The sequence below is a fragment of the Protopterus annectens genome, chromosome 6.part0 (genome assembly GCF_019279795.1).
Source record: "Protopterus annectens isolate FY-2018-M chromosome 6.part0, PAN1.0, whole genome shotgun sequence".
Lineage (NCBI taxonomy): Eukaryota > Metazoa > Chordata > Ceratodontiformes > Protopteridae > Protopterus > Protopterus annectens.
The window spans coordinates 1219383902-1219407241 of NC_056737.1; the positions used below are offsets into that span (position 1 = coordinate 1219383902).

Below are 23340 nucleotides of genomic sequence, written 5' to 3' on the forward strand. Positions count from 1 at the left end.
GTATTAAAAGCATAAGAAAAAAATTGTAGACATGGTGCCCTGTCAGGACTACATCTGTCCCTGCCTGCTTATACTGTGCAGAATATTATTTTGTATGTTAATTTCAGTGTAAAGATGCATGTTGTTTATGAAACAGCTGTATTAGCTAATCATGAATATTTCATTAGTCCCCACATCTGTGTGTCGCTGTTTTGAAACACAGGTGTTTAATTGTTACCATACTTATGACCTTGTGGAGAGGCATGAACATAATTCTTTCAGCCCTCACGAAGTGGTTTGCATTCAACCCTTGTTTACATTGTTAAACTGCAGACACCCGGGAGACTAAGGAAGTGTGTACAAATTCCATTTTCATGTTGTGGTGTAATGAGTGTGTGAATACTAGAAATGTCTCTTTCCATAAATCTAATCAAAAATTAATGGAAAATGTAAGAAATGTGAGGGAGCTGAGCACAAATAGGATTAATCTGCTGTTAAGTATTTTATGCAGATCAGTGTTAATCTGACATAAGCATTTTACATACAGACGGTATTAACTGGTTTTGCCTTTTAAGCAAGTCAAACATTGAACAGCTCCTAAACACGTTAGTAAAACGTGCAATAGGAATTACTCTTCAGACGTCTTGTTATCCCCAACATAATGCCTAATTATCCACACTATTTTGCAGGTAAAAAAAAATATTTATTAGTAATTCTAACACTACTGTGCAAATAGCATATGCCATTTTAAGAAATTACGCAAGTCATTATTAGGAAGGATACATAGTGCAAAGAACCCCAGTGCATTTTTTTTTAAAGTAATCAATACTGAAAGTTAATCAGTGAACACTTTGATGAACTTTAAAAGTAGTTACGTAATCAAGGTAGCAAAGTGAACATTGTGTAGTGTTGCTCATTAGGGTGGTAGTAGGTTTATGTCATATTTGGTTGCAAACATTGCAACAGTACCACTGACAATTGTAATATGTTAGGTAAACAAAAGATTGTTTTTGCAGGGAGCTTCCGCATACCGCACAACTCTAACTTCAAGGGCACTCTGTTTAGTGATATTAGACTGCAGCTTTACCTTTGAAGTTTGTCAGCCTCAGATTTGGAAATAAGGAAAAAATTGATGAGGAGTATGATGTGCATGAGAGGGGAAAACTGGGATGGAAAGAGGGGATTCGAGAGTGTGTGGGGGCAAACAGACATGAAACAATTCCTACAACTTGAGGTGGTTATAAACACATGGGGTTGGGTTGGACATAAACACACAGACAGTGGATAGATACACAAAATATGGGTCTTGACACAGTAGAAAGGAGATGACACAGGCAGTGGAGAGGGTGGTGTACTGCATGCAGGGCATGGATTCCAGTATGGCCCAGAGGGCAGTCTACACAGTGTCATCGCCAGATGATAACATTGTATGAATAATGGCAGGGACATGGATACCCTCCGATAGCCCAATGGCCAGATCCTTAGCCATGATAGAAATCATACCCTTTATTTAGCTGCACCCCACCTTCCCTATGCAAAAATGATGGTAGGGTACATACCTATTGCAGACATGTAATAAGGCTTTTGAAGAGTGCATGTGCAATACCGTTGTCATGAGCTGACAGAAGTGCTGTCACTCCTTATTGTAGGTGAACATGGAGGTCTTCATCCAAGTCCTGGTCATGTATTAAAACTTCATCCCTTATACAGGAGGGCAAGAACCTTGCCAACACTGTCAGCAAGCTGCATCCCGCACAGAGAATGTGGTCTGTTGCAAATGCCCTTATTAAATCTAGTCCACCTATTTAATCACTCCAGAACTTTGCAATACTGTGGAGTAAAACTTTTTGAATCCTACTAACAGTGTTTTCCACAATAAATTGTAATGCTTTGGCTAAGTACTAAGATTTAATGCATAGTTAAATAAAGTAATCAGTTTGTGGAAAACATTAATAAAATATTTTTATATATGATTGTCAGTCATTCATATCTGTAACTGTTCATTATCTAACCAACTGGAGTTCACTGTATCATTTTAACGTCATGAAGCAAAGTACCATTTCAAATTCAATCAACAAAGCATTTCAGTGCTGGCGTGTGCTTGAGTTACTGTGTAAATGAAAAAAAGGAAATATGTGAGAAAGATAATTCGTTAGCAGTAGATAGAATAAAAGCCATCTATGACTTTTAGAAGTGCAGTACTTGTTGAAAGTGAAATGCTGCTATCATAAGAGAATATTATGAGTTAAACTTGGCATCATATGGAGAACACACTGTTTTCACAAACCATTTGGAAAAGTGGGAATCAGCAAACTTGTGAGGTTAAGAATAGCATTTCCAAGGCGGAGCGGAAGTGTATTTATTTTAATATCAAGTTTGATTTGAAGGCTGTCATTCCCTTCAACGTGTTATTTTTCATATTATCAAAAGTAGTAAGAGAATTCAAGAATGTATGTGGGTGATGTAATGGATTATTTCCTATGCTGGGTATGAACAATATGCCACTGCTAAAGAATGATGAACAACTTATCCACAAATTTCATTAAGAAAACAGGCATATTTTTTCATCAGATATGTTATTTTTGTACATTGTTTGTTAAATATACATACTTTTGATGGACTAGCATGTGATTTCTTTACTTCTGCAGTTTCCAGTACTAGCCAATTCATTTAGGCCTGCATAAACACAAAAATTAAATGAACGTGCAAAAGATCGTTAATGTATGTAAGGATAGCAGGAGGAAGTCGCAGTCAGTACAAGGGGCAAAAATACTTGATGGTTAAGTTATCACAATGCAAACATTTTTGATATATGGTCCTCTTTGGGGTTTTAACTGTTGTTATTGAAATCGTCCTCTGATTATTGGCTACTTTTTATGTTATTCACCTCGGAGACACCGCTATAATATTGGTTTCACGAAATGAATTGTACTGCTTGTCATAAGTTACCAACAATCTTAACTTTTGCTTTCTTCTTCCAGGAGCCTGCCTGAAGACAAAGAATCATGTCAGACCTAATCTGTTGCGAGGAGGCGATGGGTATTTGACTGATAATCCCAAGGTAAACTCTCGCAGATTTTGTAATTTGTCATATGCCAGTAACTAATTTGTTTGTTTTCCATTTCCTTGGTAACTTAGTTGTTTTCTATTAATTTGGTAATGTACATTTTGGTTTATTGGTTTTGTAAAGTGATTATCTGTAATCTATTCAGAGAACTGAAATAGAGGAAAAATGTACACAGTCCTGAATAGATGTGGCTCATTCATAAGTGCACACAGTATAATGTGGAAGAATTAGAGTATTAAAATGAATAACTTTATTAAGAGAATTGAAAGAATTTGTGTGGTATTTCCTCCTTGAACTGGTATAGCTCAGTAATGTGCAGGCTTACGCATCCATTTTGCCGAACAGCACCATGTAATGGACTATGTTACTAAAGACTTATCATCTTAGAGGACTTCTAAGAAGGTTTGATACAAATTACTGCTTTGAAAGCTCTCCAAAAAATTGTACTGCATGGATTCCACCCTTTTGTAAAGGAGTGTGGTTGTTGGTATTGACGCTGATGTGATTATAACGTGTCAAGTTGTTTGGAAATCAGTGACATGTAAGACCCTTATTGCTAGAATTTTACTTCTAGTTTGCATCAAGGGTTATGTGTAAATGACAGATAAGTCCCAGAAGTCGAAGTTTTGTTTACTACTCCTGGTGATGATAAATGTTTCTGAGGCATCAAGCTTAGTCTGCCTTCATACATTTGTATTCAAATGCAATAGTTTTTGTCTGTTTGGGAAAGATCATGTCTTTGAAAGGCAATAGTTGGGGTGGCCTAATGGTTAAGGTTTTTGCCTTACAAATACAAGGTACAGGGTTTGAGTCTCACAAGGGATAATTGGCTAGGCTTAAAATGGCTCACAAGGGCAGTTAGCCTAGTACTAATCTAAGAACCTATGAATCTAATAAATGTCATTGACTGAATGTTTTTAGCTGACTTAGTGGTACAGAGATTACGGACTAAATGTCATTAATTAAGAATGAGTTGCAGTCAAAAATATTTTCTAGAATATTACTGTGTTAAACAGATAACATTTTCATATGTCAAAATGCACCTAAAATTTAAGGCGTCATTAAAGGGATGTGAAGTTGTCAGTGGATCACTTAGTCTGGTCCACTTCAAGCTGTACCATCTCATTTATTTTGGGTCATTTTTATGTCCAGATAATATGAACACTCTAGTCTGTTGCTATGTTTCCTATTCTGGTAGCTTTAATGTTTACAGACTTTGTTTATGTTAGGCAGTGGTTTAGAAACACATGTCATTATTCACTTGTTTGTCAGTGTAACTGTTTGTAGATTGTATGCATGCACGTATTATCAATAAAAGTGCCAAGGTAACACATGAGAATATTTAAAAGTAGGTTGTACAATTCACGGAAAAGGTTGCTTTTAGCTGCAGGAAGCCCTTTCGGGTAAAATAGCAATTGGCTGATCACGATTACAAAAAAAAAAATTACTGTGAATGAAGAAAAATGATTCAGCAAATCTGTGCAGGTTGTTTATTTTTATGAAATCCCACTGAATAATGTCTGATTTAGGGTAACTTTTGGGCAGTGCTACACTGCAGCTCAGATTGTTGTTGAATTCAGAGCATCACAATAGCTTTGTGATTTAAGTGCTCAGAGAGTACGGCTGCTGTGAATTTCAGGTGTGAAATGTGATATATTTTACCTTAATTTGTCTTACTGTACTGAAGTGGCCTTCCCCAGCCTGACATCCATGCCACATTCAACTACTGGTAAATGGTTTACTGACGAGACACCAGATTCTCTGATTATGTATTCATGAGAGACCTGTTTGAAGACTTCTTTCTGAATCACAGCTTGCAGTTATTAGTATAGTCTGTTGCCAAACTGCAAGATGCACTTTATAGCTCCCACAAAATAACAGTTCGGATGTTGTAAGGGACATCTTCAGCTAAAGATTTGAGGCTGATCAGTTATGACAGAATACAAATCTTTTAATGTGTAGACAACTTATTGTACTTGTCCTTATTGCATAGTAAAGGGAAGAAGATTAATTGATTATTCTTTGTTTGTGATGCCAGTTTCAAGTCCTGATACCATGCTACTCTGAGCTGTAAAATAAATATGTATGTGTGTATAATTAATCTGTCTGTATATATATGTATATATATATATATATATATATATATATATATATATATATATATATGTGTGTGTGTGTGTGTGTGTGTGTGTGTTTGTATGTATATGTGTATATATCTACATGTGTGTGTGTGTGTGTGTGTGTGTATATATATATATATATATTTATATATATATATATATATATATATATATATATATATATATATATATATATTTTTTTTTTTTTAAGGGAAAGTGATAAGTTTAAAAAATACTTTGCTGTCTTTGTTTAGGAAATTTTACAAATTCAACCAGTAACTCACAGTTAAAATTTGATGTCTGTAATATATCCTTTTTTATTCACCCTGGCCAGATTTGTTTCTGTTTTTTTTTTTTTTTGTTTGTTTTGTGTTTGTTAACCAAAGTGCTATCTGGTATTTATTATACAAAGTGAGCCACGTTTTCTCAGTCATGAGATTATGTCAAGTGAGATTTTGAGGATGCGTGATTTGAAATTTATTTTAATACTTGTGTTATTTACAAAGTGCAGCAGTTCTCTTTAATGGTAGAATCCATCAAAGGAATGCCATGATCTTAGATAGGATTAAAATATTTAGAAGTACAAGGAGCACATGCTTTCTGGATGAGAATATGGAGAGGCTTTGTCACCAGACATATGCTGTTTTTATTTTCCCTGATTATTCATTGCATTTTCAGTGAGTATAGTGTTCAGTATTTTTTCTAATGCTTTCCAATGACTTTGCCTCTTATTTGCCCCTGTAGCATTCAAATAATTGACCTTCCATTAAAGGTATATACTTGATTGACCCTATGTGTGGCTTAATTAAGGAAACTGAATGTCAAACCGCTGTTCAGAATTTCTACTCTGTTGCACTAGGTTTTTGCTGTTGCAAGTTTCCAGTTGTCTTTTATTTTTTAATTTTTCCTCTTCTTTTAAAGCATTGTTTTTGCCTGCATTAGTAAACCAGACTGTATTTCATAGTTATTTGTTAGCCTGCTTACTTACTTTATTAGAAAGGCTATTTTTGCGATGAACTTGTAAAATCTGTTTATATTGGTGGCTATTTTGCAGGGTGGTGTGGGACCTGCATAGTCGGCCTTAGGCATAGGCCAACTAGGTGGCTGTCTATGGTGCTTCTCTAGCAGGGGAGCTTTTCCAGTATTTATTTGGTGTAGATAGACCAGGATGGGGCACCGGGTGCTGTGGGTAGGGTGCTGTGGAGCCTTTTTGCCTAGGGCACCAGTTGACCAAAGGCCGTTCCTTGGGATTAGTAGATGACCTATCTTTGATCAAAGAACATAATCATGGAGTTTCTGGAAGTGAAAGCTGCTTTCTTTTTATTGGTAAGTTGGCCACGTTGTCTCACTGAAACCAAACTACTGGTCTTGAACACAGAAGTACAAGCTCATTAACAATGTTGCACTTTGTTAGGCGGATCTACCTGATCCTTTAGTCCTTTCCTCATGAATGTGTGATTACGTGTTTTTCGCAGTGACTGAGGTATATTTATCTAGCATTCATGTACCTTCCCATAAGTCCCTTGCTTTGTTTCAAACAACATGCCAGTGGGACTGGAAGGATTCAGATCCAGAATATTTATTTAGATATTGGTTGCTGTTTGGATATTTTTGTTTAAGAAATTACAACTGCTAATGTAAAAGAAGGGGTGGAAGTGATAATAAATTGAAAAAAAAAAAAAAAAAATTAAGTACAAGTGTTAAAAAGTCTGACAATCTAAGGAAATCTATACCCCTTATGTCTTGTACCTGTAGATGTTCATCGTGTTTCACTGTTGCAGTCATTACTCTTGGGTTGTCCTGCTGGCAGACTACCCTCAGTCGGCCAGAATTTCAAAGTCTAGGTCCAGCGTCGGTTGCTGTCGCCTCTTCCCTAACGTCAGTGCACCAGGGGTATAAAAGATGCAGCTGACGCCATTTTCTTCAGTCTTTCTTGCCACGCGGTGCCTGAAGCAAAAGCAGTTCGCAAGTGTCGGTCGGCCGACTCCTGAGATTTTCAAATCCGAATTTCAGAACCAAAGCTAAGTACCCCGTTTTTTCTTGCTCCAGACTGATGTCAGAAAAAGTTAACAATTGTATTTCTTGTGGGAAGCAAATACCTCATAAGGATTTTCACTCTTACTGTATTCCTTGCCTAGGCCCTGATCACAACGTTGCTAGCTGTCGGTTTTGTGCTAGATTTAACCAATGCACTATGAAGCGTCAGTTCGATTTTGCATTTCATTACTTTGGCCGAAGATTTAATTACATAATGCCGTTGGACCAGCCGACAACCGGAGTTTACAAAAAATGCAAGAACAAGGAAAAGGATAGGCATTCGAGGTCCAAAACCGACAGTGAGGCCTCTGCTAGGTCAGTCGCCAGTTTGCCGGTTCTCAGTGAGGTGCTTTCGCAGCCCCTGGCGCCCGCTACCTCAGAGCCACAGGCCGCTACCGACTCCCACGTGGAGCTGACTGGGCATCTGGATACTCAAGGTATTGGACACTCAGAAATCATTCCGTCAGATGGGTCCGGAGCTGCTGAGCAGGCATCGGCTTCTGAGGGTGTCTTCAGACCTACACAACTATATATTAAGCCATCTTCAGCTTCAAAGACAAAGACTAAAGCAGCTCTAAAGACAAAGAAACAAGTACAGCATTCTCCTACTCAGACTTCCATGACTAAAAAACAGATGCTCAAAATGTCCGAAGACCTAATTACTTTGATCAGGGGCTTCCATCCCCCTCCTGATAAGAGGCCTAGGCAAGAGAGAGAGTATGATTCTTCTGATCAGGTTTCTATTTCCTCTGATTCCTCTTCTGAACAGGATTACTCCATGCTTCCCTATGAGGATTCTGATGCTGAAGAATCCATTCCATCAGCCTCTCCTCCTAAGGATTATTCTTTTGGGGAAACCCTGCATACTATGAGGGAGCATTTCCACTGGGAGAGCCAAGATTATTCTGAATCTAAGAAAAGGCTCAGCAACTTTCTGCTACTTCCTCAGCACAGACCCCTTGCTATTCCGCCTGTTCTAGACATTGTAGATGATGTATTTTCAGAGTCCGGCCTGTCCCCTGACTGTTTACCCCACTGCACCTGCTAAGCCAGACAGATACTACAGGGTCCCGGATTCTCGTAAATTCCTATACAAAAATCCCGCTGCTGACCCAGAAACTATATCTCAGGGTCCCAAAGGGGTTAAAGCTTCCACTGCAAAAAACCCTGTCCCCTCTGATAGGGATTCTAGGGCTCTAGACAGATTGGGGAAAAAAGTCTACACTTCTGCTACCCTGGCTGTAAGGGCTTTAAATTGTCAGTTTCATATGCTTAAATGTCAGCAATATTTAATGTCACTGCTTAAACAGAAATAGTTGACAAATACTGAATGTTCAGAGAACAAGGAATTGCAGGATTTATTGCATGCAGCTGAACAAGTGGGAAAGCATACTTTGCAATGTGGTTATGATTCACTGGAGGCCTCTTGCAGGGCTGCTGTTACAGGTTCTGTTATCAGAAGGCATGCTTGGTTAAAGGAACAGAATCTGCCTGATCATGTTAAAGCAAAATTATTAGATGCACCATTACAGCACGATACTTTGTTTGGTACTAAAGCAGAAGAGGTGTTGAAAAAAATGGAGGATAAAGCAAAATCCATGCAGACAGTCAAGGATTTCTTACAGGTACAGCCACCCAGGTTTAGCAGGAACTGGCCTTCTACAAATTGGTCATTTCCAGTGTCAGACAGACCACAAAGAGGCAGATACAAGTGTTCCAGAGGCAAATCTCAGCCCCAAGGCTCATACATGCTTAAACAATGGGGTACTCCTACCTCCAAAAGTGGAGAAGACAAATCACAACCTTACAGAAAACAGTCCCAATGACTTTCCTCTACCAGATCCAAGTATTTTTCTTTTGGCAGCCCCCTCAGGGGGAAAATTAGCACTTTTTTCATCAAATTGGCAAATGGTTACCCAAGACAAATGGGTCCTGAACATAGTGTCCCAAGGCTACAGGTTCCATTTTCACACTCTACCAAGGTCAAAGGGTGTGCCAAACCTGCCACACAATCAATGGGCAGTGACACAAAAATAAATTACAGCCCTCATGGACATGAGAGCCATTCAGCAAGTACCACAACAAGAGCAGGGGCAAGGATTTTACTCCAGACTTTTCCTAGTACCCAGAAAGGACAAAACCTGGAGACCAATACTGGACCTGTCTATACTAAACACGTTTCTGGAGGTCCCAAAATTCAAGATGTTGACTCTACAGCAGCTACTGCCCATGCTGGGCACGAGGGCTTGGCTCGTAACTTTGGACCTAAAAGAGGCATACCTGCATGTCCCAATCAGACAATCTTGCAGAAGATACCTCAGATTCATAGCTGGCTAAATGCATTACCAATTCTCTGCACTGCCCTTTGGCTTATCTACTGCACCCAGGGTCTTTACAAAATGCCTGGCACCAGTAATTGCATTTTGCAGACAAAAAGGAATTCAAATATATCCCTACTTGGACGACTGCCTAATTTAAGCAGAGAACAAAGACATCTAAAGCATCTAGTGTTTGTAAAAAGATTACTAACTGGCCTAGGGTACACAGTAAATGAAAAGAAATCAAAACTAGTGCCCTTTCAAGAGATAATATTCCTGGGTGCAAGCTTAAATACTACTGCCCAGATGGCTTATCTCACACCAGACAAGCAAAAGCAACTGGCTACTTACTTCAAGAAATTGTCAACAAAAACCCACTTATCTGCAAGGAAAATCCTGCAGGCCTTGGGTTTCATGGCATCCTGCATTCTACTAATTCCATATGCCAGACTGCATATGAGGAAACTACAATGATATCTAAAAAGTGTTTGGACTCAGCATTGCCACAGCCTTGAGACAGTAATTGCATTCATTCTCTGCCTACAACAGGAATTTCGATGGTGGGCAGAAGCCTGTCACCACAACAAGGGTCTGCCATTCAGTTTACCCACAGCCAGACAGACACTGACAACGGATGCATCAGAGTATGCCTGGGGGACCCATATGGCAGGAAAATGTATTCAGGGCACATGGCCTGCAAACCAGATGCATCTTCACATCAATCAAAAAGAGATGCTAGCTGTTCAAAATCCACTGACAGCTTTCAAGGACCTGCTTCATCCAGGACAGTTACTGATAAAGACAGACGACACTATGGTCATGTGGTATATAAACAAGCAGGGAGGTACACATTCCTACCCCCTCTGCAGACAAGCAATGACCTTATGGGACACAGCATTGGCTTTTCAAGTTCACCTGCAAGCACAGTTCCTGCCAGGAAAAACAAATACTCTGGCAGACAAACTAAGGATCCCCACGAATGGAAACTGGATCCACAAGTCTTCAGCATGATAATAAGGAAATGGGGATGCCCAGACATAGATCTATTTTCCTCCCCTCACAACTGCCAATTGCAGAGATTTTGCACAAGGATTTATCACAAGCAAGCATGGAAAGTGGATGCCCTATCATTCAGCTGGAAAAATCTAACAGTATATGCTTTTCCCCCACTACCTCTCCTCCCCAGGGTACGCCTAAAGGTCAGACAAGAGAAGCAAAAAATGATACTGATTACACCAGACTGGCCACGCCAGCACTGGTACCCAATCCTAAAGAGCCTGTCTCAAGGTCCAGCATGGATATTGCCTCAAACTTCTCACTTGCTGACCCGACAAAACAATCAGATCCTGTACAGCCAACTCAGGACCTTAAATCTGGCAGTATGGCAGATAATGTAACCATTCAGAACACTCCTCTTTCAAAAGCTGTTATGGATGTTATCTTGGAGGCCAGGAGGCCCAGTACCAGAAAATCTTATGCAGAAAAATGGAAGAGATTCTGTGCTTGGAACCAGGAACAAGGCATTGACACGTGTGTACCAAATATCCCTCAGATTTTACAATACGTAACTGAGATGCTGAACAAAGGCCTTTCTTTCTCATCAATTAAGATTCATGCCTCTGCCATTTCAGCGCATTACAATACGGAACCACCTATCTTTTCTCATACTTTAATAAGGAAGTACCTCAGAGGGGCCAAAAACATTAGGCCTCCAAGGAGAGCACCAATTCCGGCCTGGGACCTCAATTATGTTTTGGAAAAACTCACACTGCCTCCTTTTGAGCCAGCATCAACAGCAGATATAAAATTCTTATCCTGGAAAACAGCTCTGCTCCTAGCAATAACCTCTGCAAGCCGTGTCTCGGAGTTACAAGCACTCATGGCTGTGGAACCTTTCATCATTTTTCATCCAGACAGGGTTTCTCTGAGGACAAACCCTACATTTATGCCTAAAGTGGTGTCCAGTGTGGCCCTCAACCAAACCATTCACTTGCCTACCTTTTATCCAAACCCACAGAACAAGGGTGAGAAAATTCTGCATTCTTTGGACATATACAGGCAGTTATGCTTCTACTTGGACAGAACTAAAGCTTTCAGAAAGACTGAGCAACTTTTAGTGTCATATGCTCAGGATCACAAGGAAAGGCTATCTCAAAACAGACTATTTCTAAATGGATAGGCCATTGCATCCATTTCTGCTATTTTCAACATGGCAAATCAGTGCCTAAGGGCATTAGGCCTCATTCCACCAGAGCAGCAGCCACTTCAGCAGCCTTCCTCAGAGGAGTACCAACCAAAGATATCTTAGAGGCTGCAACTTGGAGTTCAGTGCACACTTTCACAAAGCACTACCACTTACCTCTTTACTCTAAGTCCAGATTAGGCTTTGCCACTGCAGTTCTGCAGGGCCTCGTAGCCTCTCCTAATCCTATTTAGCCCAGCCACCCATCCTCAGCTTTGGGATTCCACCCAAGAGTAATGACTGCAACAGTGAAACACGAACATAGTACAGTTGTGTACCTACCATAAATGTAGATGTTCGAGTGTATTCACTGTTGCAGTCCAGGTTACCCACCCACCATCCCCCTTTTCTTTGCTGGGACTTATCTGCACTTCTCTATCCTATACAACCTTTTTGGTGTATTTGCTTGTAGATGAAGAAAATGTTATTTTTGTGCATGTATTTTTATTGGCATATTTTTCAGCCTACCAATTTGGGGGCACCTGACATCTGGGCAAGAAAAACTGAAGAAAATGGCATCGGCTGCATCTTTTATACCCCTGGCGCACTGACGTCAGTGAAGAGGCGACAGCAACCGACGCCGGACCTAGACTTTAGAATTCTGATTGACTGAGTGTAGCCTGCCAGCAGGATAACCCAAGAGTAATGACTGCAACAGTGAATACATTCGAACATCTACATTTATGGTAGGTACACAACTGTACTTTCCTAAACATTTAAACTATGTTATCAAAATTAAAACATATATATTATTTTATTTGATAACTGTTTTGTGCTTGTAATAGAAAAATGTTGTTATTAATTCCAATTTTTCTGAAATTAATCTTCTTGTGAAAACTTATGACAAAGTGATGCCTTTTAGTTGAATATATCACAGATTATTTACATTAATCAATAACATGCTTCGGAAGGAATATGAATCTTTGTAAGTTTCCATTTTTTAATATGGCACTGCTTTCATTAACAAACTCACCAACAGTGTAATAAACCCAAGCTGCAGCCATTAAAGTATTTAAAAGCAACATAGAACAACATTCTGGAAAGTCCTAATGGTTGCATGTTCTCTAAAAATAATCAGTTATGTGATCTTTTTTTTTTTTCTCGTGACAGAAGATATTTATTCATTCAGTGTTTATAGAACCTTTAACCAGTTTACAGTTGCAGTGGAGCTGAAGCTTACTCTGTTATACACTGAGTGAGCAGCATTGAAACTGATTCTGCGTGGAACACCATAGTAGTGCAGGGTGCATACACACATTCAGAGAGTGCATACGCACTTACGGTCAGTTTAGATGTGTAAGGAAAGCACAACTCCCAGCTAAAACCCAAAATGATTTTTTTCTCTTTTATGGTGTAACAGTGTAGCCAAATGAAGTCTTCTGAAGAGCTACCACGTCTGATGCTTTCTTCCAGTTCCATTAAAATGTGTAGAACTTACGCTTTATGTAATCTTGATAATTTCTTACCAATTAAGGAAAATTATTGATTGTAATTGTTTGTTAAGACTGAACAACATAGCTGTTAAGCTGTTACCTCGGGAAATGTACTAATCCAGAAATAATCAAGGACAAATTAGGGACACTTTTTAAAATATTAGTACTATTAACCTGAGAATTTGACAGAATAAGTAAAATATAAGTCTGTAATTCTATTTATTGTCATTATTTATTAAATATAATTCACAACCTTTTCTCTCCAAATCACCAGTTTTGTGAGGAATTAAGAAGGAGAGACATACTAAAATTTTGAAACAAAATCAAGGATAGTTGAGAAGAATGCTGAGTAATCGTTTTGAAAGTTCTTATTGAAGGATTTATGTAACAGTGGCCAGAAGTTCTTTCAGGTTATATTTTGCCCTTCAGCTGTCCTGAATGTTTGTGAAAGAGTATGTGTACATTTATGTTGACATCTTTATCTAACAGAGCATGAAATGTGTTCTAACCTGCATTTTTTTCCACATGATGCCATTGTTGTTGTTTTTTTTTTTTTTGTTTTGGTGGGGGGCGGGGGGGTGTTCGTGGAATTCAGTACAAATTATAATCTTTTCTTGTCCTTCTGTACTCTTCTTTAATGTTTTTAAATATTTTATGAAAACAGATTTGTTTTAAAATTTTTACTTCTGAGCCCAAAGGTTTCTTTATTGTTTGGGTTTTTTGTTGGACTCAGTCAGCCCTACCTGTATAATACAATCGTAGTCAGTTCATCTTGCAGAATGCTGTGAATGTACAGTAATTTAAACCTTCCCTGCCCTGTGATTTAACTTAATCTATACAATGCAATCCAGGGAATTTCTCTTTCCACAAATTTTTTTCTACAAATTATGTTTACATTTTTCATCCATTAAATGTGTGGGAGATGGACCTAATGCTGTAAATAAAATGTAAACTAATTTTGCAGGATTCATTCAATAATTTTATCATGTCTTGGAGGATATTAAGTGGTACATTTAAGGTAAAGAGGTATGATGCCTTTATTAATTCTAGGCTTTTAATATTTTATTTTGTGCAGTTCCATTGAAGAAGAGGTTTCTTAATTTCTTTTTCTTTTTTTTTTAGATTTTGCAAGTTTCTTTGGAAGTAACAGTTGGTGAAGGTTTAGATTTTATAGGTTGTCTCTATTTTGTCATATGTTTCAACGTATCTCTCATGACCATACAAGTTATATAAGGTTGAACAACACATAGTTTACTGCCATCAGAGGTAAATGGTAGAAAAAATAAAGAAAGTGACAAAGTATAACTATATTCAGCATTAGATAAGGTGCTTGTTTAACATATTTAAGTAAAAACTAAAAACTGAACATTTTAAAGAAAAGTTGGTTGCTCAGAAGTGGAATAAAAACATGTGTCTAAATATAAATTGACTAAAAACTGACTTAATTAAATCTGAGTCAGCTGATAAAATGCCAAATCTTGAGTCATAGGCTAAGATACTAGACATCTTAAATAAATTAATACATTAGAAATTTAAATTTTGATCAATTTTTATTCTGTAAATAAACCTTCCTCATTAATTTGTTTATATTTTTTATTTCTTTATTTGCTTTTTATAAGATGTTTCGGTACGTTAGTTTTGACCATTACTGCATGAAGTCTTGACCCACACTGTGTATGTCATATATATTACTTTTTTATTATGTTTTTTTTTTTTATTTTTTGTACTTGATTTTTTGACTGTAAAATTGAAAATGATCTAATACTTTTTCTTTCTTACGTTTGTTTCTATGTGACAAATTTAAAGCCATTGTATTTGTACTGTATTGAACTTACAATCAACAATTTTTTTTTTTAAGAAAAAAAAAAGAGAAACATTCCTCATAATGAGGCACTGTTGTTTTGAGGTGTGGTATATATTTGTGTATGTGTACGTGCATATGTGTGTGTGTGTGTGTGTGTGTGTGTGTGTGTGTGTGTGTGTGTGTGTGTATATATATACTTATAACTTAGTAAAGTTCCTATTTTTATTGCATTTTATGCTATTTTGTTGTATTAACACTTTACATACCATATGCATGGTCATTATTTTTATGATCGTTTCATGTTTTAACCCTTTCTTGTTTTGCTCCCCCCCTCCCCCTTCCCCCCCCCCTCTTATTTACTCCAGTTTGAATGGCTTTTATAGTCTTACAAAGTTGTACACTTGTATATATAAAAGTTTTACAAGTTTTTATATTTATAGAGTGGTAGTTAGCACATATATATGTTAGTCAAACTTTTAGGCTTTATTGATGAATAATGAAATAATATATATTTACACAATTCGATTCATTCTCACTGACATACCTTATTTATATACACACATTCATACACTTTAATATATATTTTCTTGTTTGAATGTGTTATATTCTTCTAAATTGAGGTTATTAACTTAGATATATGTTTTTATCTGTCTTTGTTTTCTGATATATATATGCAACAAATAATCTAATTGTTTTTATTCTATATTTATAGAAAATGTCCAGAACTTGTTTAGTTTATATGGTGTTTCAATTCTTTTTATAGAAGTGTTTTTAGAAACATGCCCCTTTAATGCTCTGCTTTTGCTGTTTTTAACTGCTTTAATTGTTTTATAGAATTATTGGATGTGTTTAATTGTCATTAAATAATTAAGTGCTTATGATTTTTGTATAAAAAGCTGTTAGTCTGTTGAAACATTTATGGTCTGAAGAAGCGTACAGGAAGGTACGCGAAAGCGCTTACCAAAACTTAATAAACTATTGTGTTATTTTATATTTTACAAAGTCGTGTTGAGTCCGAAGTTTAATATTTTGTTATAGCTATCTTTCTTAACTACGGCCTCCTTGTTGTAGTGGTTTTTACTTTTTACATATATATATATGATGTGTGATGTATGATCTATGGTGTGATGTGATGTATGATGTATGATGTATGCACACATTCCACTACTTTTGTCAAATGATGCTTTGGTCGGCATCTGTAAACCCAGTTTGGTTGACTAAACAGATGGTCAAAAGATGTCAACAAAAGTAGCAGATCAGATGATTGTCAGAGTTAGTGAATTTGCCTTTTCCCCAAGAATTGTGTGATCTTGTAGTTAGTGTATATAATTAGCAAGGTGGTGTGCGGGTACAAGGAGACTAACCCCCTTGCAAAAAATATGATTTGACTATTTTCTATAAATATTTACAAATGCTTCTCATTGCATGCATAGTACCATGATGACATACATAATTTTGAACAATTTTGTGTGGACATATTAGCTGTTTTACCAATTTAAATAAATAAATATATAAAATCCAAAGGGTAAAAGGGGATACTCAGTCCAAACCATTCACTAAAAGATTCTTGAAATACCCAGCCAAGCTAGAAGTTCCACTGTGTAATACCTTATACTTCCTGTAATGAAGGCCCATGAGATATATGCAAATGCCTCTTAAAGACATACAGTGTTTCAGCTACATAGCTTCTCAATGCCTATGAGTTTTTTTATTTTTAACTCTTTCTGGGTACTGGATTGACTGTGCACATTTACAGGCACCTGTTTGTTTGCCATAATTTGGTCACTGCATACAGATAGTCGACAGACAGGTGCAGACTTGCCCCCTCCTCATGCAAAAACAGTTGGAGTTGTTTTTTTCTGCTCTGGGGTAACTCCAGGAACAGGTGCAGAACCTGTCAGCATTTGTAGTTTCAATGTTTTCACATCATATTTCTGTGTGTCAGTGTAGATGCACTGTAGGTGCATTATAGATCCAGTGTTCTATACCTACAGATATAGATATATAGTGTGTGTGTGTGTGTGTGTGTGTGTGTGTGTGTGTGTGTGTGTGTGTGTGTGTGCATGTGTGTGTGTGTGGGTGTGCACATGCGTGTACTCTGTATTGCTCAAAACTCCATTAATGCAAATTTGCAGTAACTGGTTTACATAATATTAAGCTCTGCACTCCATTTTAAGTGTCATGTATTTTCACTACAGTCTTTGAGATGCATTCAAGAGAAGCATTGGTGGGCAGCATGTAACTGTATTTATTGTAGCATACATGTGTGCTCTCACAGGTACCCAAGGTACAGTTGGCCTGTCCACTAAGCATGGTACACATTCTGTTATTGTTTTGCATCCTGGTTTATGTAGATAATTTGTGAAGTTGCTCAAATCTTCTCAGACTCGTGGAGTGAGCAGTCTGTGGGTTTAAGCATAGTATTAATGTATTTCACACACTTGTAGTACAGTTATAATTCAGTGTATACAGCCTGTTATGGACATCTGCATTTAGAATTTGGGTTTAGTAGTTCTGCTTTCCTGACATCTGGTATGGACAAATCTTTCGTTTTGTGTGTGCATGTCTCTGCATGCAATGGCATGTGAAACTCCAACTGTACCACCCTTAGACGTCACTTGAGTGCATGCTATAAAACAGGTCGCCATAAAATGGACACTAGAGTATTTTGGCTTCCATTTTTAAGTGTTAGCCCTGAACATTGAAAAATAAATAATGATTCATTCTAAATAAAGGCAGAGAATTCCAAAACATCATTGTTAATGCACATTAACAGTGGCCATCGTCCACAAAATACTTTATCAACCTGCCAAAACACCCATCCTATCTAACCTTATTCACTCCTATGATAACCTGAAGTCCCTAAGATCTTCACAAAAAAACTTCTTGTATATATCAATAAATCAAACAATAGAGCTGGAGACTCTCTTTTTTCTAATTCTATTGGAAAATCCTGGAACTACTTCCCTCTGAACTTACCACACTTCTCTCTATTACTCTGTTTAAAAATAAACTTAAGCTCTTCCTGAAAACACATTGGATGTGCCCCTGTACTAAACCTGACTGACCAACGTACCCCTTATTACTTGAATCAACCTTACCTTCTCATCTCTGAAACTATTTCATCTTAACAGCCATTATGCTTCCTCTCCATCATAGTGTTACTTATTACTGATTTCTCTAACAAGTGTAACATATGACTTCTAGATGTGTTACTTAACTGCGTTTCCGTCTCACTCTCCTTCGTCTTCCTTTCTTATCTACATCTACACTATATTTTCTTTATTTTCTTAGCTAGTATTCTTTAGCAACAATTACATGTAACTTCATATTAATTATACTAAGTCTAGTCAAATATGGGTAGCCATTTTTATATGTACTTTACAAATTTCCACCTCATATTATTTCTGTTTTCTTTACGGAAAATGTATTTGTATTCTAAATATGTACTTCTGTAGATGTGAACTTTATTTAAAATGTGTGGAGCTTTTCTCCCCGGGAATCTACTGAAAATGGACATATATCCAGCTAGACTAGCCTGGTCAACAAATGTAAAATAATATAAATAAATAAATTAACTCTTTTCCCCTGAAGGAGCTGTATGTACTTAGCTTCTAAATTTCAGTCGCATATCTTGATCCTTTGACAAAATAAGTCTGTAAACTCACAAAACAAGTGATTGCGTTTATAGAAGTACAAACAGCAGAAGTGCTCAGAGCAAACCTGTCTTCATAGTGATAGGATTCATTAGATTCAAAGCTTCAAACTGAAGTTTACAATTCACAATAAACAATGTTAAACTGAGTGACGTATTGTGAGCAGCTTACATCAGTAAACACAAAAGCTCTGTATGCACATGCGCATAGTTTTTGTTCGGACGTATGTGAGTTTTCATATGCGGCCGTTTCATATTGCTCATCTGTTGTCATACCTGTAGAAATAAGAATATGTAATTCCATTTGAATGACGGTCTATAAGAACATTGCTTAATATTGATTTAGCTATTTTAGATGCAGTCGAGTATCATTGGCAATCGAGTTGCTCATTTTGTAAGCTTTCAGCTCATATTTTTCTCAAGCTTATAAATAACTTAGGTTTGCAGTTATTAATATAAATATTTATGTGTGTGTGTGTGTGTGTGTGTGTGTGTGTGTGTGTGTGTGTGTGTGTGTGCGCGCGTGCTTCAGGTCAAACTTACAGGTAAGCAAAGTATGACGAATAAATAGAAACATGAAAGAATATGGCATTAATGATACAAATATTATATTCCCTAAAACCATAAAATGTTATTTGTATTTTTGTCATACATCATGAATTTCTTTAGGCAGCAAACCATAAGCTTTACTTGTCTTTGAAAAGTCATAGTAGTTATGAACCTTATTTTCTGTTGTTTGAAGTTTTAGGACAAATGCACTCCCTTGTTTTTTTGTTTTTTTTTGTTACAATATTTTAGGCAATAATGTATTTTACTACTAGTGCTACAATGTTTCCCTTTTCTAGTTATTTTGCAAATGTTCAGAATCTCTTGCTATATTGGACTACATGTGTCCTAAGAGGTCATTGTTTCATCGATTTTGTAATTTGATTACATATACATTTATCTGTAATTTAACTTAAACAAGAGTCCCTGATAGCCTAATATTACTCTCTTGTTCTACGTTTACAGTAGCTGTTTGGAAATGGAGGTGGTATAATGACAATGTGCTGACACTTTCCATTTGCTGTCAACATTATCTGCCAATTATAAGAATTTAGGAAAAGACAAAAGTAAACAAAAAACAACTCCGTAATTTAGTTATAGTTTTCATATATTTTGTGCATTGGTATTTGTCCTGTAAAATATTGATGAAACAGGCAAGTTAGAGTAAATATCCATTTTTATGAAGAATGGGATAGCTATAATATAAAATTCTAGGTTGGGTTAGTTATTATGATCTGTACTGTACAGTCACCAAATTGCACATTCCTGGAGGGACAGAGCAAAATGTTAAGTCATAAAAACGAGAGTTACCCTTAAACGAGAGTTATCCCTGAAATTCAGCAACACGACATACATGGCTGTCAGCATTTCTTACATTTTGTTGCAGTGCTGAACTCAATATAAACCCGTATCAGTACCACATTAGACATCCTAAGTGTATTATTATTATTATTATTATTACTAATATTTTGTTAAATCAGAATTCAGGAATGTGAAAATGGCAGATCTGATTTGCCTCTGCATAGATTGCATTTGGTCCTTCATGATTCATGAGATTGTAACTCCCTAGTGAAGGCTTACATAAATGGAAACAAATAATGGCTTGGACTACAAAGTGGGTTTGTGGGTTTGACATGGCCTTGTATGTTAGGCAGAGATCACCTCTGAGTTTTGAGCAGACTTGAATTGTACTGCTGTATTTAGGTTCACAGGTTCATAGGTGTGTACTAGGGTAATGGGCATGGAGCCTTTACAAGCCTAGGCCATAGACGTGCCCTGGCATCTTGCCACCCAACGTTAGTTCCCAGTCCCTTTATCAGGTAGAGCCACTGGTGATCCCCAGGTGAACTTTTTATTTCCCATCCACTCATCAAGATTTCTCTTGAAGAGGGCCAGTGAGGTGCTCTGTTTGACATGTATGGGAAGTCTATTCCAGATCATGGGCAGTCTCTGGGTGAGGAATCTGTCCCTTCAGCATGTTCTGTTGATTGTGGTAATGAGGTTGAGGTCTCTGGAGCATGTGGTGTGGAGGGATTGGGATTTCTTTAGATGTAGCATTTATAAAAGAGCTGGGTCGACATGGCTTTGGAAGTCAAGCAGAGATCACCTCTAAGTAGGCAATGTGAGACAGAGAATAGCTGGAGTCTTTTGAGTCTGTCCATGTAGGACATCTGTTTAATGCCTAGGATCTTCTTTGTGAGGTACTTCTGTGGCCTCTCCAGCTGTTGCAGGTGTCTAGTGAGGTACATGCCAAATGGGGCATTATACTCAATGACTGGCCTAATGAGGGAAGAGTAGAGAGAGACAATGACCTCTTTCTTCCTGGATGCAAAACCCTTGGTAATGAGATGTGCCACATAGAAGGACTTTCTGGCCACAATGGCAATGTGGGGGTCAAAGGAGAGGTTGCTGTCAACCTGCATCCCTAGATCTCTTATAATGCCTTCAGTTTTCACTGGGCTCCCATCGATGTGATAACTAGTGGGAACTGAGTTTTTACCAAAGGGGATGATGATGCATATTTTGGCATTAAGCTTAAGGCCATGGTTTTGACACCAGTCATTGGTCTCAGTGAGGCCTTTCTGTAGGATCTCTGCATCACTTGGGGAGTTAATAATGGCTCCCAGCTTGCAGTCATCTGCGAACTTGGTCAACTAGAGTCCTTTTGTGTTGGCCTGGACTTCTGAGAAGTAGATACCAAACAGGAGAGGACCCAGGACCAATCCCTGTGGGACACCACTTGTGACTAGTTGGTAGTCTGATTTGGAGTCCACTACTTTCACACTGTGTGTTTTATCTGTGAGCCAATTTGCAACCCACCTAGTGATATAAGGGTTGATGCCTAGTTTGGTGAGTTTATCCATAATTCCTGAGTAAGGAATGGTATCAAAGGCCTTGGCCGGATTGAGGTAGGCTGTATGCACTGCCTTACCTTTATCCACAGCCCTGTTGACTGGTTGAGCAGGCATGATCTCCCTTTCACAAAGCCAAATTGCATGGGATAGAGTTTGGATATTTCCTATATCGTTGTTAATCAGGTCCATGATGCTGCACTCCATAGCTTTACATATCAGACTTGTCAGGCTAATGGGGCGGTAATTCCAGGGTCTATAGTCACTCCCCCTTTTTGAAGAGGGATGACTGTAGCAGTGTGCCATTTGGTAGGGACAAAGTCTGAGGTGATGCTGTGACTGAACAGGACACACAGATGTGGTGCCATTTCACTTTGTAGTTCATGTAGCACACATGACACAGACACAGATGTCCCACTCACTAGGTTGGAGAAGGTAACAGTCAGCTGTTTATCAGGTACCAGAATCCGACACATAACACATGCACTCAGGTCACTCCACAACAAGTACAAGTATGAGTCTGTCATTGTCCATGTGGGCGCGAATGACTTGAGACGCACCTCCCTGGACTAGATATATATTGATATTATCAGGTCCCAGAAAAGAAAAAAGATCAAAGAGTTTAGACCTCTTGTGGGATTCACAAGTGATGTAAAACAACTCATCTTTAGATTGCACTGAGGTTAACCTGAACAACCAGTTTAGAAAGTTGGCTTTGGCTGGAGGCACCATGCAGAATAAATAACCTCAATGGCTGAGCTGCACTGTCACAAAGTAGCTTAGTGAATTTATCTCCTTATTCACAAAGCACTGCCCTTAACAGCCTGACAAGGAGGTGCTGTTAAGAAGAGGTGACATCTTATGAAAAGATCAACATGTGTGTCTGTCTACGCACATTTTAAAGTTTTAGTAAAGCAGCACAGATATTTATACGCAGTGGATACAAAACCTAATCTGCTTTGTCACCTATGACTTAGGTACAAAAGTACTAGCTGTTTGCTGGAAGTTTCACCAAGCACTACTGAACCAGTTGTGCTTTAGAGAATGCCAGCAGATAGTCGATGCTTAATTGCAAACTGTTTCCACTAAACACCCCATGTCATCGAAATCACAAGTGGCCACATTTACTTGTGCTTAGAAAATCTACTGCTGTACATTGTAGATAATGAGAAGGGTATCTTATTTTTATTTACTTCTTCTTTTATTTGTTTATTTGTTATATATGTGTATCACTTGAAAATTTAAAATCTTGATGATTTATGGTAGGTTTGACATATTTTTTTATTCAAAATTATTTATTTCATTTAATATAATATAACAGAATTCAACAGAGATTTGACATACTTTTGTAATGTATTTTTTTTAGTGTTCTTCCAGAAGGTTCCAGTGTTGCATTCATTTGCTTCATTATTTTCTGACAAAAATTGCAAACTCCGTCTAAAGGTTGTTGCTCTATACAGTATCTACACATGTTGTTGTCCTCTTGCTGTGAGTCACACAATTAGAACGAGACAGCAAACTTGTTTGGTAAAAGTACAATTTAAGCTACTGTTCGTTTTGTTTTGCTTCATGTATGAAGTCAAAAGTTCCACTCTTGCCTGTAAAAATGGAATTGCCAGGGATCTCCAGATACTTCCTCAACACGGAAGTTACTTGTAGAATTGTTCTGGTCAGTATGTGACACAGAAACACCAGTGTGACAGTTTTCTTTTTCTTTTTTTTTTTAAACCTTATGCCAAACTCCAACAGACACATGTCAGTGTAACTGAATCATTTTGGTATAAGGCC

General features: G+C 37.6%; 1 protein-coding gene across 1 annotated transcript in view; it reads left to right on the forward strand.

The window, feature by feature from the left end:
- FIGN (fidgetin, microtubule severing factor) overlaps positions 1-23340 on the forward strand; it is a 1110432-nt gene that overhangs the window by 568646 nt on the left and 518446 nt on the right. Inside the window, exon 2 of the mRNA XM_044074834.1 lies at positions 2961-3040. The gene's annotated coding sequence lies outside the window, so the exon portion shown is untranslated. The remainder of the gene's footprint in view (positions 1-2960; positions 3041-23340) is intronic.